General features: G+C 33.4%; 1 protein-coding gene and 1 long non-coding RNA gene across 3 annotated transcripts in view; one reads left to right on the plus strand and one right to left on the minus strand.

Annotated features, from left to right (window-relative positions):
• Nucleotides 1-13,027, plus strand: part of KCNH7 (potassium voltage-gated channel subfamily H member 7) — a 498,464-nt gene that overhangs the window by 31,190 nt on the left and 454,247 nt on the right. The gene's annotated exons all lie outside the window — the stretch shown is intronic.
• The window catches only part of LOC117094940, a 28,608-nt gene continuing 25,987 nt past the window's right edge, over nucleotides 10,407-13,027 (minus strand). Inside the window, exon 3 of the long non-coding RNA XR_004441736.1 lies at nucleotides 10,407-11,149. This is a non-coding gene — a long non-coding RNA (uncharacterized LOC117094940). The remainder of the gene's footprint in view (nucleotides 11,150-13,027) is intronic.

A 13,027-nucleotide genomic window follows, 5' to 3' on the forward strand; every position in this document is an offset into this window, starting at 1 on the left:
AAACCAGCTAGTTTCTGTTATACTTTGAGTTAATCTAGTTACAAATTATCTTTTTTAAAAAAGAATTCCCTGTTTGACCTAATAAAGAAACAAAAACAAAAACAAAATTCACCACTCCTTACTTCCACAACTTCAGATTTACTGAAACCACAAATTCCATTTAAATTTCCAGTATTGCTAGTGGTGTGAATGCCTAATGTAATACTGAGTTATCATTGCCAGATTAGGACAACTTTTATTGTCTGAGACTACTAATATTTCTTCCATTGCTGAATTTAAGAGAATACCCTAACGCACAATGTAAATTGTAACACTGAGTAGCAGAATTTGAGGGCTAGAAGGCCAAATCATTTTCTGTTTTTTTAACTGTAATGACAGCTTTTGGTAACTGCCTGCTCTCTGCCCAGAAATTATGGAGATAAGGAAATCTATGAATTATAGTAATAGTGTGTATTAGTTATCCTTCAAAGCCATTTACTATTTTCTGGCATCACAGAACAGAGAACATAGTAAAAAATAAATTGTAATTTATAAATAGCATGATATTATCTTCATCCAAAAGCTCCTCTTTGAAGGTGATGTATGGAGAGAAAAGCTGTTATTCCTAAAATTGAGTTAGCTAAGCTAAGCTTAAAATTTATTTTATCTTTTAATTTTTAAAATTTCAATAGCTTCTGAGGTACAAGTGGTTTTCAGTTACATGGATGAATTATACAGTGGTGAATCTGAGATTTTAGTGCACCTATTACCCAAGTAGTGTATATTGTATCCAATATATAGCTTTTACCCCACATCTCCCTCCCACCATGCCCCCTTCTGAGTCTCCAAAGTCCATTATATCACTCTGTATGTCTTTGTGTACTCATAACTTAACTCCCAAGTAAGAACATACGGTATTTGGTTTTCTATTCCTGAGTTACTTCACTTAGAATAATGGCCCCCAACTGCGTCCAAGTTGCCATAAAAGACATTATTTCATTCCTTTTTTATGTCTGAGTAGTATTCTGTGCTGTACACATACCACATATTCTTTTTCCACTCTTTGACTGATGGGCACTGAAGTTGGTCCCTCATCTTTGCAATTCTGAGTTGTACTGCAACAAACATACATGTATATGTCTTTTTCTTATAATTTCTTTTCATTTGGATAGATATCCAGTAGTGGAATTGCTGTATTGAATGGTAAATCTACTTTTAGATCTTTGAGGAATCTCCATACTGTTTTCCATAGAGGTTATCCTAATTTACATTCCCACCAGCAATGTATAAGCATTCTCCTTTTACCATACCTACCCCAACATCTATTGTTTTTTGACTTTTTAATAATGGCCATTCTTGTAGGAGAAAGGTGATATCTCAATGTGGTTTTAATTTGCATTTCCCTGATGATAAGTGATATTGAGCATTTTTTTCATATGTTTGTTGGCCATCTGTAGATCTTCTTTTGAGAAATGTCTATTTGTGTCCTTTGCTTACTTTTGATGGGATTATTGTTTTTTCTTGCTGATTTTTTGGAGTTGCTTGTAGATTCTGGATACTAGTCCATTGACAGATGCATAGTTTGAAAATATTTTCTCCCATTCTGAGTTGTCTGTTTACTCTGATCATTATTTCTTTTGCTGTGCAGGAACTTTTTAGTTTAATTAGGTACCATTTATTTATTTTTATTTTTGTTGCATTTGCTTTTGGGGCTTTAGTCATGATTTCTTTGCCTAGGTTAGTGTTCAGGGGAGTATTTCCAAGGCTGTCCTCTAGAATTTTATAGTTTCAAGTCTTAGATTTAAGTCTTTGATCAACCTTGCGTTGATTTTTGTATAGGGTTCCTCTAGAATTTTATAGTTTCAAGTCTTAGATTTAAGTCTTTGATCAACCTTGCGTTGATTTTTGTATAGGGTGAGAGATAGAGATCCAGTTTCATTATTTTTCATATAGCTAGCCAGTTATTCCAGCACCATTTATTAAATAAGATGTCCTTTCCCCAGTTTATGTTTGTTGAAGATGAGTTGCTTATAAGGGTTTGGCTTTATTTCCGGGTTCTCTCTTCTGTTCCATTGGTTTATGTGTCTATATCAGTAAGATGTTATTTTGTAAGTATGGCCTTGTAGTATAACTTGAAGTCCAGTAATGCGGTGTTTCCTGGTGTGTTGTTTTTGCTTAGCATTATTTTGGCTATTTGAGCTCTTTTTTTTTTTTTTTTTTTTTTTTTGGTTCCATATGAATTTTAAGACTTTTTTGTAATTCTATGAAAAACGATGTTTGTATTTTGATGGGAATTGCATTGACTCTGTAGATGGTTTTGGGCAGTATGACTCTTTTCACGGTACTGATTCTTCCAATCCATGAGCATGGGATGTGTTTCCATTTGTTTGTGTCATCTATGAATTCTTTCAGCAGTGCTTGGTAGTTCTAGTTGTACAGATCTTTCATCTCTTTGGTTAAGTACATTCCTAGGTTGTTTTTTGCTTGTTTTGTTTTGTTTTGTTGCAGCTATTGCAAAAGAGATCAAGTTCTTCATTTGATTCTCAGCTTGATCACTGTTGGTATATAGCAGTGCTGCTGATTTGTGTACATTGATTTTGTAACTTGAGACTTTACTGAAATTCATTTAGCAAATCTAGAAGTCTTTTGGAGGAGTCTGTAGGGTTTTCTAGATATATCATCAGCAAACAGTGATAGTTCGATGACTTCTCTTCCTATTTGGATGCCCTTAATTTCTGTTGCCTGACTGCTCTGGCTAGGACTTTCAGTACTATGTTGAATAAAAGCGGTGAAAGTGGGAGTCCTTGTCTTGTTTCTGTTCTTAGGGAGAATGCTTAGAATGATTTTATACATCTGCATAGTTCCTTGAGACAGTGAATTAGAACATTTCATATTTGTGAATTTAGATATACTTAATGTTTTTGCTCGTCAACTATCCATTCTCACATTCATAGAAATAGCATTATTCTAATTTTACTAACAGTGCCAGATATACTCTTATTTTCAAAAATGAAATTAAGTTAATTTGATTTTAAAATACTTTGGAGGACATTTCTTGATTTTTTTTTAGATAATTGGAGACACTCAAGCATGTCATAATGATCAGGAATAGTGTACAGAATGTGTCATTGTCCACAGGTCCTGTAAGCAAAAAATTTAAACACAAGAAAAGGGGGCCCCAATCATCTGAAGTGAAGTTCCAGCCAAACTCCATGTTTCAGTAAATGTTCCTATTCCTTTTTTATGCTAAATATTGTACTGTGAATTACATACCAAAGTAAAAACTATTCATTGCAGTTACTCAGATTCCAGGGGCGAGTCTCTCATTAGAAAGAAATATGTGCCAATCATTTTGACTGCCAGATCATTAGCCTATGAATAATGACTTTTACAAAGTAAAATTCTATATTATCTCATGGTACAGTAAAAAGCGTTTAGGCTACTCCACAGACAAAAATGAATCATTTAGGAGCTGTGTTACCTTGGGGAGATTATATACTCTAAGTGTCGCTTTCCTCATCTGTAAAATAGGGATGATAAACTTCTGTGAATGGAGAGTTAAATCCAATGTTACAATACAATTAAAATATTTCACAGAACTATTTAATAGATCAACAAAAATGCCTACAAATTTATTGTAAACACAGTTAGTTTATTAATGGCAGCTAATCGAGAGTTACTTTCAAACTAATATTTTTTCTTTTGTCTATTGCTAGTTTAATCAAAGTTAATTCCTCACTTATGGAAATTAAACTAAATTGGAATACATTTTAAATAATTAAAATATTCCCCTTCTGAAGGAGTCTATCGAGAAGTCTATCTCTTGTGGATATATTGGATTAAATAAAATATGTTGTTATAATTTATTTTGTTTGTTTATTTTTACATTTTTGCTATAGCTACCAGAAAATTAAAATTATACTTACAGCACCCATTCCATTTTTATTGGATAATACTGGTATAGACAGATGGCTGGGGTAAAATTACTCAATTCTGAATTTAAATACCCCACTGAGAATTAATTTCAGGCCTCATGTAAGTCAAGCAGACTTAGAATATGACCCGAGAGAGAAGGTAGCTTTTGGCAGAAGTTTAACAAAAGTTGTCTGCTCTTAAAGTTCTAATTCAGAAGCTAACGTGGAGTTGAGTCCTAGCAACTAGTATTTAAAACTGTTCATCAGCTAGAGTACCACTGACCACTTTGACTAATAGCGTAGGTTTTTCCCAGCCCATTTGAGTATTGGGAAACTTTGATAATATTTGATAATATTAGGAAATTATCAGTCTTTTCTTTGAAAAGAAACTAGAAAGTTATTAAAATAACAGGGAAGTTCTCAAAGTAGTTCTAGAACCAACACCATCTGCATCACTTGCCAAACTTACTACAAATGCAAATTTTCAGCCTTACACAAGACCTACTGAATCTGAAACTCTGGGAACGAGGTCCAGGAATCTGTGGCTTAAGATTCCTAGGTGATTCTGATGTACACTAAAGGTTTTGAACCACCCTATTGGAATATATCATATTCTTGCTAACTGATGAATGAAATTTGCTTAATAGACTGAGATTTTAGTACGTGAACAGGTATTTAGTGAATACCAAACTCCAGGGCCATATGAAGTACTGAGGCTTTAAGGAACTCATTAAAGCACAAGCATGGCTCCCTCTTCCAATAACTTCTTGCATTAAATCATTAGTATTCAGGAAGAACTCTAGATGAGGATTTTCCTTGTGTAGGGTTTTATTATTATTAATTGAGTTCTTAATGGAGTTTATTGCTTAGCATTCTCAAATAACTTCTGTTTTATTGTGATACAAGAAAGTCTAATCCGTCACAATGCTTTTACTTTTCATAATAGCACAGAAGAATTGCTGAATGTGATATTAGTTTAAATGCATCCCACTATCCTTCATCTATTTGTAATGAAAAATGATTCTGTTGCCTTTTGAGAACATCAGAATGATTATGTAACATTTTGTGGTGCTGAATTATTTTAGATATGACATTCTTAGTAAGGAAAAAAAAAAATGCTGCTTCAAGAAATTACTTCCAAAAATGGTAAAAAGGAATTTGAGAAAAAAGAAATTACTTCAGAATCCTACTAATTTTTTATTCCAAAATTTGCTTGTGTAAATTAAAAATGGACAATTGTTGAGAATTGCTATTCCTGCTGTTAATTTCAGCACCCTAAATATTTAAGTGTAAATATGTAAGTTAAGAAGGGAAATATTTATGCTTGAAAAAGCTTGTCTTTTTCATACTTTAAATCCCCACTAATACCTTTGCTCCATTATTATTTATTTTTTAGAATGGCGTTATTTTACTTTACCAAATATGCACTTGTTTTCCAAGTAGTTCTACCCTCTTCACGTTAGTTCAGAATACATAATTTTTTCTTCTTCTAAAAACAGAGAACCCTTATGTTTATCCTTGCATAAATGTAAACATGGCTTTAAAAAACATGAATTTTATGTAAAATGTGAAATAAATGTCAATATTTGTATGTAGCATTTAAGTACATTTTTCCTTTCTTACAAGGAGAGAAAAGCCAGCAAGAGATTTCTGATAACTACCATCACTTTAATCTGTTTTTCTAAATACTAACACTTGACACCCAATAAAAAACTAAAAAACAAATAAGACTACAAGAACACAGGATTACTTTTAGTGCTCTAAAGGTAGGAGTTCTGCAACATCATAAGGGTGTCAAAGGCCTAGCACATTGGCATTTGCCATTAATGGTTAACACTGATTATTATTGTATTTTAGCATTCAAAGCACAAGGAATAATAAAAGCCTTTGAAGTTTTTATTTTCATTAGTTTTAACAAGTGATGTTCTGTACATGTGCATGAATAATGCCTTTTTAAAAACTTAGTAATCATGCATCATGTGAGTGGGTAATAAAGAAACAATATTCTTTACCACAAGAGTGGGCTAAACACTTCAAAGGACACTTCATGAAACATTTGGAATTAGAGCTTGAGGTATCGTGACGTTACTGTTTTCATCAAAGCTTTTAAGTTGGAGATGATCGATAAAAAAACAAACAAATTACCATAGGTGATAATAATATACTCAATACAAATGTAAAAATACTGATGTTGTACAAGACTTTCAGTAAAAAGACCTGGCAAATCCCCAGGTATTAGTGGGGATTTAAAATATGAAAAAGAAAAGCTTTCTTTTTTAACTTAAATATTTCCCATCTCAGTTTAAATATTTACACTTAAATATTTAGGGTGCTGAAATCACGGCAGCAATAGCAGTTCTCACTTACACTCATTTTCTACAATGCTACACCTGGTTATTTTTCTATCCGGGTTAAAGTTCCTTCACCATAAGTCCTTCTTTCTTTTTTGGAAGGCTCAGTAGATGCCCTATGATCTGCCCCTGGAATACCCATTGTTTGTTGTGGTGGAAGGTTGATAAGAAATCTTTTATCTTATAAAAGATAAAATGTGTATATTTGTATTGTCTTGTATTCAACAGCTTTGAGTTGGTGCACCCAATTCTGAGTAGAGGGGTGTGTGTGTGTGTGTGCGCGCGCGCGCCTGTGTGTGGGCGCGCCTGTATGTGTGTGTGTGTGTGTAAAACAAAGTACTTTATAATGCAAAGTCCCTTTCTTAAACTTCCATAAGCTCTGTTAAGACAGCAATACAGAAATACAGAAAAGAGAAGTGTATAATTGATGATGCCCTGGACTTTCTAAGGCTTTGAAATGCGAACCAGGAACGCAAATTGTTTTACCAAAAATGAAAATGTCCTTTTGCATGACAGCAGTTTGTTCCAGTTGCACCTGTGTTTTTCTATGATTTGCAAATTGGTTGGAATTTTGCCCTTGGTATACTTTTAGCCTCAAAATGTTGTAGAATTTGAAAAGTGGTGGGGGAGGGGAACTTGATCATATATGTACTGGTCAATCTGATGTTAGATAAATTCTAATTTTATGAATATTGTTTTTTGGACAGAACAATTTGAGAAAATGAGGATTACTTATATTTATAATGATCATAAAACAGTCTTCTAAATATTAAAGGTCTGAGTTGTAATGATTGATATATTAATATTTACCTCATCTATTAAAAATATTAGTTGATTATTACCTATGCTTCATGTGGTTCCACAAGGAATATATTACTGTTTTAGAAAGATGTATGCAATTCAATAGTAAAATATTTCTCCAAAAATTTAAAGAAGAAATTTAAATTAAATAGAAAATTTAGGGAGAAAAAATTAAAAACAATATAGGGACCATTCAGACCCCATCATTGCTATATTTGAGCATTGAATTTGGCATTGAATTTTTTCACAGCTTAAAGAAAATGTACAAAGGGCCAGTTAAAAAGGAGAAAACATCTGTTTCTCGTGGGAAGCAAAGCTTTGCCTATTACTTAAAAAAATAAAAGATATTTCTCAAGTGGGGCTTCACACAGAGGGTCTTTGGTAATAGACACATAACTGACCCTACGCAAACACTGCTCACCAAGAATACACTAGAATTAATCATAAGTGATCATTTAGAGTTTGTCTAGAAGTGTTGCACAGGAATTAGCCAATCCAAAATATACAGTATGTGAGATGACAGTGGGTGTCTGGTCTTTTGCAGCAGATTTGTAATTGTTTTTTATTGTCTGTCTCCCTTATTGAATTGGGGACTCTTTTTATAGGTGGGGGGTCACTTTTCATTCATAGTGTTGTGCCTAGTTTGCACTACACACTTGATAAGGAAAACAGATAGTGTAAAATTTGTTAAAGGTCTCTATCAAAACATTCTATGGGGCATTTCACTATATATGAGTCTTTTTAAGATACAGTTTTAAGGCAGTCTTTTAAAAAACATTTTGAGTGGTGGATTTATGCTTACTGCTTTTTTTTAGAAGGTGACAGAATCAAACACAAACATGAGGTGTTCAATAAATATTGCTGACTATATTGATTTGAGCCAAAATTTCACCAATAATGCATTTGGACTGAATGTGTAACTAATATTCTTGGACCAGGAGAACAACAAAATTCTTAGAAAATGAATCCTAGGAGTTTGTTCAAGATTCTATCACCTAATATGTAGAATATGTATTGAAGATTTTGAAATATCTGTGTATAATTTTCTAAAATTAATGTGTATCTCCTAAGAATCCTACCATATTAATACCAGTTGTAATGTAGGTCAGAGAGCTGGGAAAGATTTTCTTATATGAATTTTTTTCAAAAGTATTAGCTCCCTAATTCTTCTTTCAGCAATTCTCTGGTACAGCAAATTCACAAGGAATAAAATGTAAATTTTAAAAAACCTTAGGCCAAACTACTACTTTCATTTTCTTCTTAAAATACTCTGCTTCTAGGAAGGATGCTTCTACTAAGGAAAACAGGAAAGTGGTATAAGTGATCTATAACTATATATAGTTTACATGGGACACAGAAAGAGATAGCTTTTCACCTTTGTTCTTCATTCACTGAAAGCAGAAAAATATATATTTATTTAAGGATGGCTTGAACTTATATTACAAATTCTATTATTATTCTTGTCATTGTCCACATTTTTCTTAATTTTATCAAGTGCAGAAAGAGAAAAACAGAAATAGTCTTCCTTTTAATTTAGAAATAGGCCACTATAAACAGCATACACAACAACTCAAAATTGCAATTTCTTAATGTTATGCACTTGATTAATTTGTATGAATTCATGCCATATTTCTCTGGACATTGCTGAATTATCAGGGATATGACTTGGCTTGCATCTCCAGTTATAAACCTTGGTATAGTCAGGCCTGATTAGGGCAGAATGGAGAACTTGCTTCTGGCTTATAGCCCTCCTATGGGCACCATGAAGGTTAGTGCTGCCCGTGATGCTCTGGCGTTTGGAGATCTGCACACACAACCTCATTACCCCACCTTTAACATCTATGTCACAGATCAAGAGTTTGCAAACCATGATCCATAAGCCAAAAATAGTCCAAAGATTTCTTTACTATAGTTATATTTTGTTCTTAGAATTTTAAAATTTAAATACCTTTGTGTCTGCATTCTCCTATAATTCTGGTCCAGCCAGTTCTTGTTTTCTTATCCAGTCCATGACACTCATTTATAATAATAACTTGGTTCCTAAAGATAAGTGAATTTTTCATTCCTATGACCACTCCTGTTTTCTGTCAAGTAATGTTAGATTTCTCTGTTCAACTATGAAATGTTGGCATCCTAAAAGCTATTAATAAACAGATCAGTTCTCTCAGGTGACTTGAGTGTTTTCAGTAAGAATCACCAATGCAATAATCCAGAGATACTAAATAAATGACTGACTTTGCTCAAACATTGTTGGCTTGACAGAGCATCGTGTTGAGAAGATTTCTGAGACCAAACCCAAGTTCACAATGAAAGACTGCAGTCATTGGTGGCCATAAGACATGAGAGACAGGGGTTGTCAAACTGGGTAGTCCCAATAGATGAGGATTTACCGTATTATGCCTTGTAACAAAGTGAGTTATGTACTTGTTTTATTGCCCCACCATCCTTTAACCAGATTGTACTTCTTCTAGGTGGACCTGTATCTTAACTATATGTATCCTTGTGACACTTATTTCAGAGCTCTACAAATGGAAGGTTGTCCATATAATTGGAACTATGCCAGATCAGAACAGGAGATGTTTTCTGAGACCCTCGCTTCTGCTACAACATTACACAAAAAAGGGTTTAGAATTTAAAAAGAAAACAAGATTAAGCAAAAACATGTTCTTAAAAAGTCCCAGGTAATAGCCAACAAACAAATATGAATGCCACTTATTTTATAGAAGCTACATTTCTGTAGTTGCTGGTGTGTAGGAGTTGTGATTACTTGTTCATATATGCACCATGCTAAACATAATACAGAAGATGCTCCTCGTAGCTGCTGTTACTAAGGAACTACAGACAGTTCCTGTCCTTTGAAATATTTTCCTGGTAAGAAATGTGTAATGGTATCACATATTTTGCACTATTTAAGATAAGGTGAGAAGGGCATAACCATAGAACAATTATATCACCTGCATTACATGAGCAAAGAACCTCTAAACTTGCTATCGTTAGTGAAGTATGTAGGCGCACTAAGCTTACCTGAGGCAGATAGTTGAGCATCTCGCTACATGCTGAACCCAACAGACACTGGTGCCTTCAGTTTCAATGAGCAGGTTTTTTTTTTTTTTTTTTTTTTCTTGGAAACAGTGTTTGTAAACAGTGTTGGCTTGCAGTCTTTTATGTGCTGGGTTTCGTCCTGATCCCTTATATGCATTATCACATTCAATCCTGTCAAGAAACCTTTGAGTTTCAGATTGTGGAAGCCATTTTACAGATAAGAAAAATGAGGTCTATAGAAACAAAGTAAATTTCCCAGTGTCATGCAGTTGTTCAATGGTAGACGTGAAATTCAGACACAGGCCTCTGATTCCAGTTTCCATGCTGTTTCTTTGTTGTCATCCATTGGTATGTAAACAACTTTTCATTTAAAAAAGATGTAAATAATATTGGTATAAAACAAATATATTCTAGAATTTTAACTTTCCTGTTCATTTGTTCCTTGAGCCTGGTTTTTCTTGTCTTCAGGTTTATATTTTAAGGTGATATCTTATACAGTGGTCTTCTTTGTTTACTGTTCTATTTCCCTTCACTTCACAGGAGAAAGATACCCAACATCAGACTGTAATTCTGTGCACAGAGGATGTCCATGACCCTATGTTCCTAGACTTGTTTATAGGGAAAATACAGGATGCTTTCCTCTCTGAATGTAAAAATAGAACCAGCCAGAGCAAGGTGTTCACAATTATCTTAAATTATTTATTGAATCCTACATATGTGTACTCCTATTTGGGATGTAACTCAAGACAAGATGAACAGAAACGGTCCCTGATTTCCAGAGAAGGTTTTCTTACATACTTCAGTATAATCAGAGGAGTTTTTGGTGTCAGAATCTAAATGCAGGCAAAGACTTCCTTTATAGCTTCAACATTCTTCTCATTTCACAGGATTGGAACTAGAGATTTTCAGAGTTAATGGTCAGTGACTACCAAAGTATGGATCCTGAAGATGGGGCTCAAGAGCTGCTAGGAGTCAATGGGGAGTGCCCACAGGACAGACTTCACCATACTTTAACCAGAGAAGCTACATTTGAATAGAATGTCCTTTAAAAAGAGGGTGTCCCTGAAATGGAAAAAAAAAAAATTTGAACACCATTATAACCTAGATTCCTCATTTGTTGCTGACCCTTCCTTCCATACCATTTTCTCTCCCCTTTCACCATCAAACTCCCCTGAAAGTATAGTCTTCAACAATTTTATTCCAATTTATCCACTGAATTTGGTAATGATAAAAAAGATTTTAATAGAAAGCAATTGCAATGCCTAATTACTGAATCATAGAATATTAAATCATTGAAAATATGCAAGGCAAACCTCAATATACAATTAATGAGTCCGCTTGTATCTATGAAATGAAATACCTAAGAATATAGATTTTGTGGATACTTATTCATTTTAAATATATTAAAAACTAAAGCATATTCTTAACCACTGACCAACTAGGCAAATAGTTAAGAGTGGTATGCATAGCTTGAAATTAAAAAATGTAGTATAATTTCATTGGCTCTGATATGTATTTTACTCAAGGTCATGAATCAGAACTTTTAAAACTATTAAAATTGAAGGATATCAAGAAATAAAATTGATGTGTTTCTGTACATATTAATAAGGTCATTTTTCCATGTCAAATTCTTCTAAGTCTAAGCTACGTTATAGTTTGAAGTTAGGCATTTTTGGAAGGCATTATCATATATTACTAATGGGAATGTATAAATTATACAATAAAAACTGGCTTAGTAAGCCTAATTAATAGAGCAACTTCAAGTAATTCAATCAAGTAAAACTTGTCTGAGACTTTCTTTTACTCTATGAGCAATAGGAATAGGCTTTACAGTGTAAGTGTCTTTAAGAACATACATATAAGAGAAAAAGAGAAAGAGTAAACATTAAAAGGACAGTGATTGTTAAATATTTGCAGAAGTTATTCTAGCAGTTAATGTATAAGTACCAAGTGAATATACAGAAGCCACAGCTCTAATAGTTTCTCCAATGTTTTAGCATCTTATTCTAGCCCAGGGCTGAGTTGAGTTGTTTTTAGGAGAAAAGCATTGATGCCATCTGCAGCACACTTACAGATCACGGGCAAGAACAAGAAGTAGATTGCATGCTCAGTTATCAGGTATACGATACATCTGAGTTAGTTCCTGGCATGTAAATGATCAACTCCCTCCATCTTTCCCTCCTTTCCTTCTTTCCTTCTCTCTCTCCTTCCTTCCTGCCTTCCTGCCTTCTTGCCTTCCTGCCTTCCTTTCTTCCTTCCTTCTTTGTTTTCCTTTCGTATTTTGACTTTACTATCAAGTTCTAGCCAGTATACATACTATTTTTTAAGTTCCGGAAATATTCTTGCAAATTTCTAAATGAGAAACAAGTAAATTTTATTTATTTTTTCAGCTTTCCTGAGGAATAATTGACAAGTAAATATTGTATATATTTAAGGTGTGAGATGTGATGTATTGGTATATGTATACATTGTGAAGTAATCATCACAATCAGTTAACATACCTACTACCTCACATAGTTACCTTTTTTGTGGTGAGAACATTTAAGATCTATTCTCTTAGCAAATTTCAAGTATACAATACAGCACTGTTAACAACAGTTTCATGCTGTACATTAGATTTCCATACAAGGCAAAATGAACTCTAAGTTAAAAAATGAATAGAAAATAAAAAATAGATCTCCAGAGCTTTTCTCTCCTGAATAATTGAAACTTTCTACCATTTGAGCAACATCACTCCATTCCTCCCAGTCCCTGTTCCCTGGCAACCACTATTCTACCCTCTGCTTCTATGAACTTGATTTTTTTAGATAATTATTACATTGAATCTATAGATAACTTTGAGTAGAATGAGCATTTTAACAATATTAACTTTCCAATCCATGAACCTGGGATATCTTTTCGTTTATCCATGTTTTATAGTTTTCAGTATATAGATCTTTT

Source organism: Trachypithecus francoisi, unplaced genomic scaffold, assembly GCF_009764315.1.
Source record: "Trachypithecus francoisi isolate TF-2019V2 unplaced genomic scaffold, Tfra_2.0 Lachesis_group13, whole genome shotgun sequence".
NCBI classification, from domain to species: Eukaryota; Metazoa; Chordata; class Mammalia; order Primates; family Cercopithecidae; genus Trachypithecus; species Trachypithecus francoisi.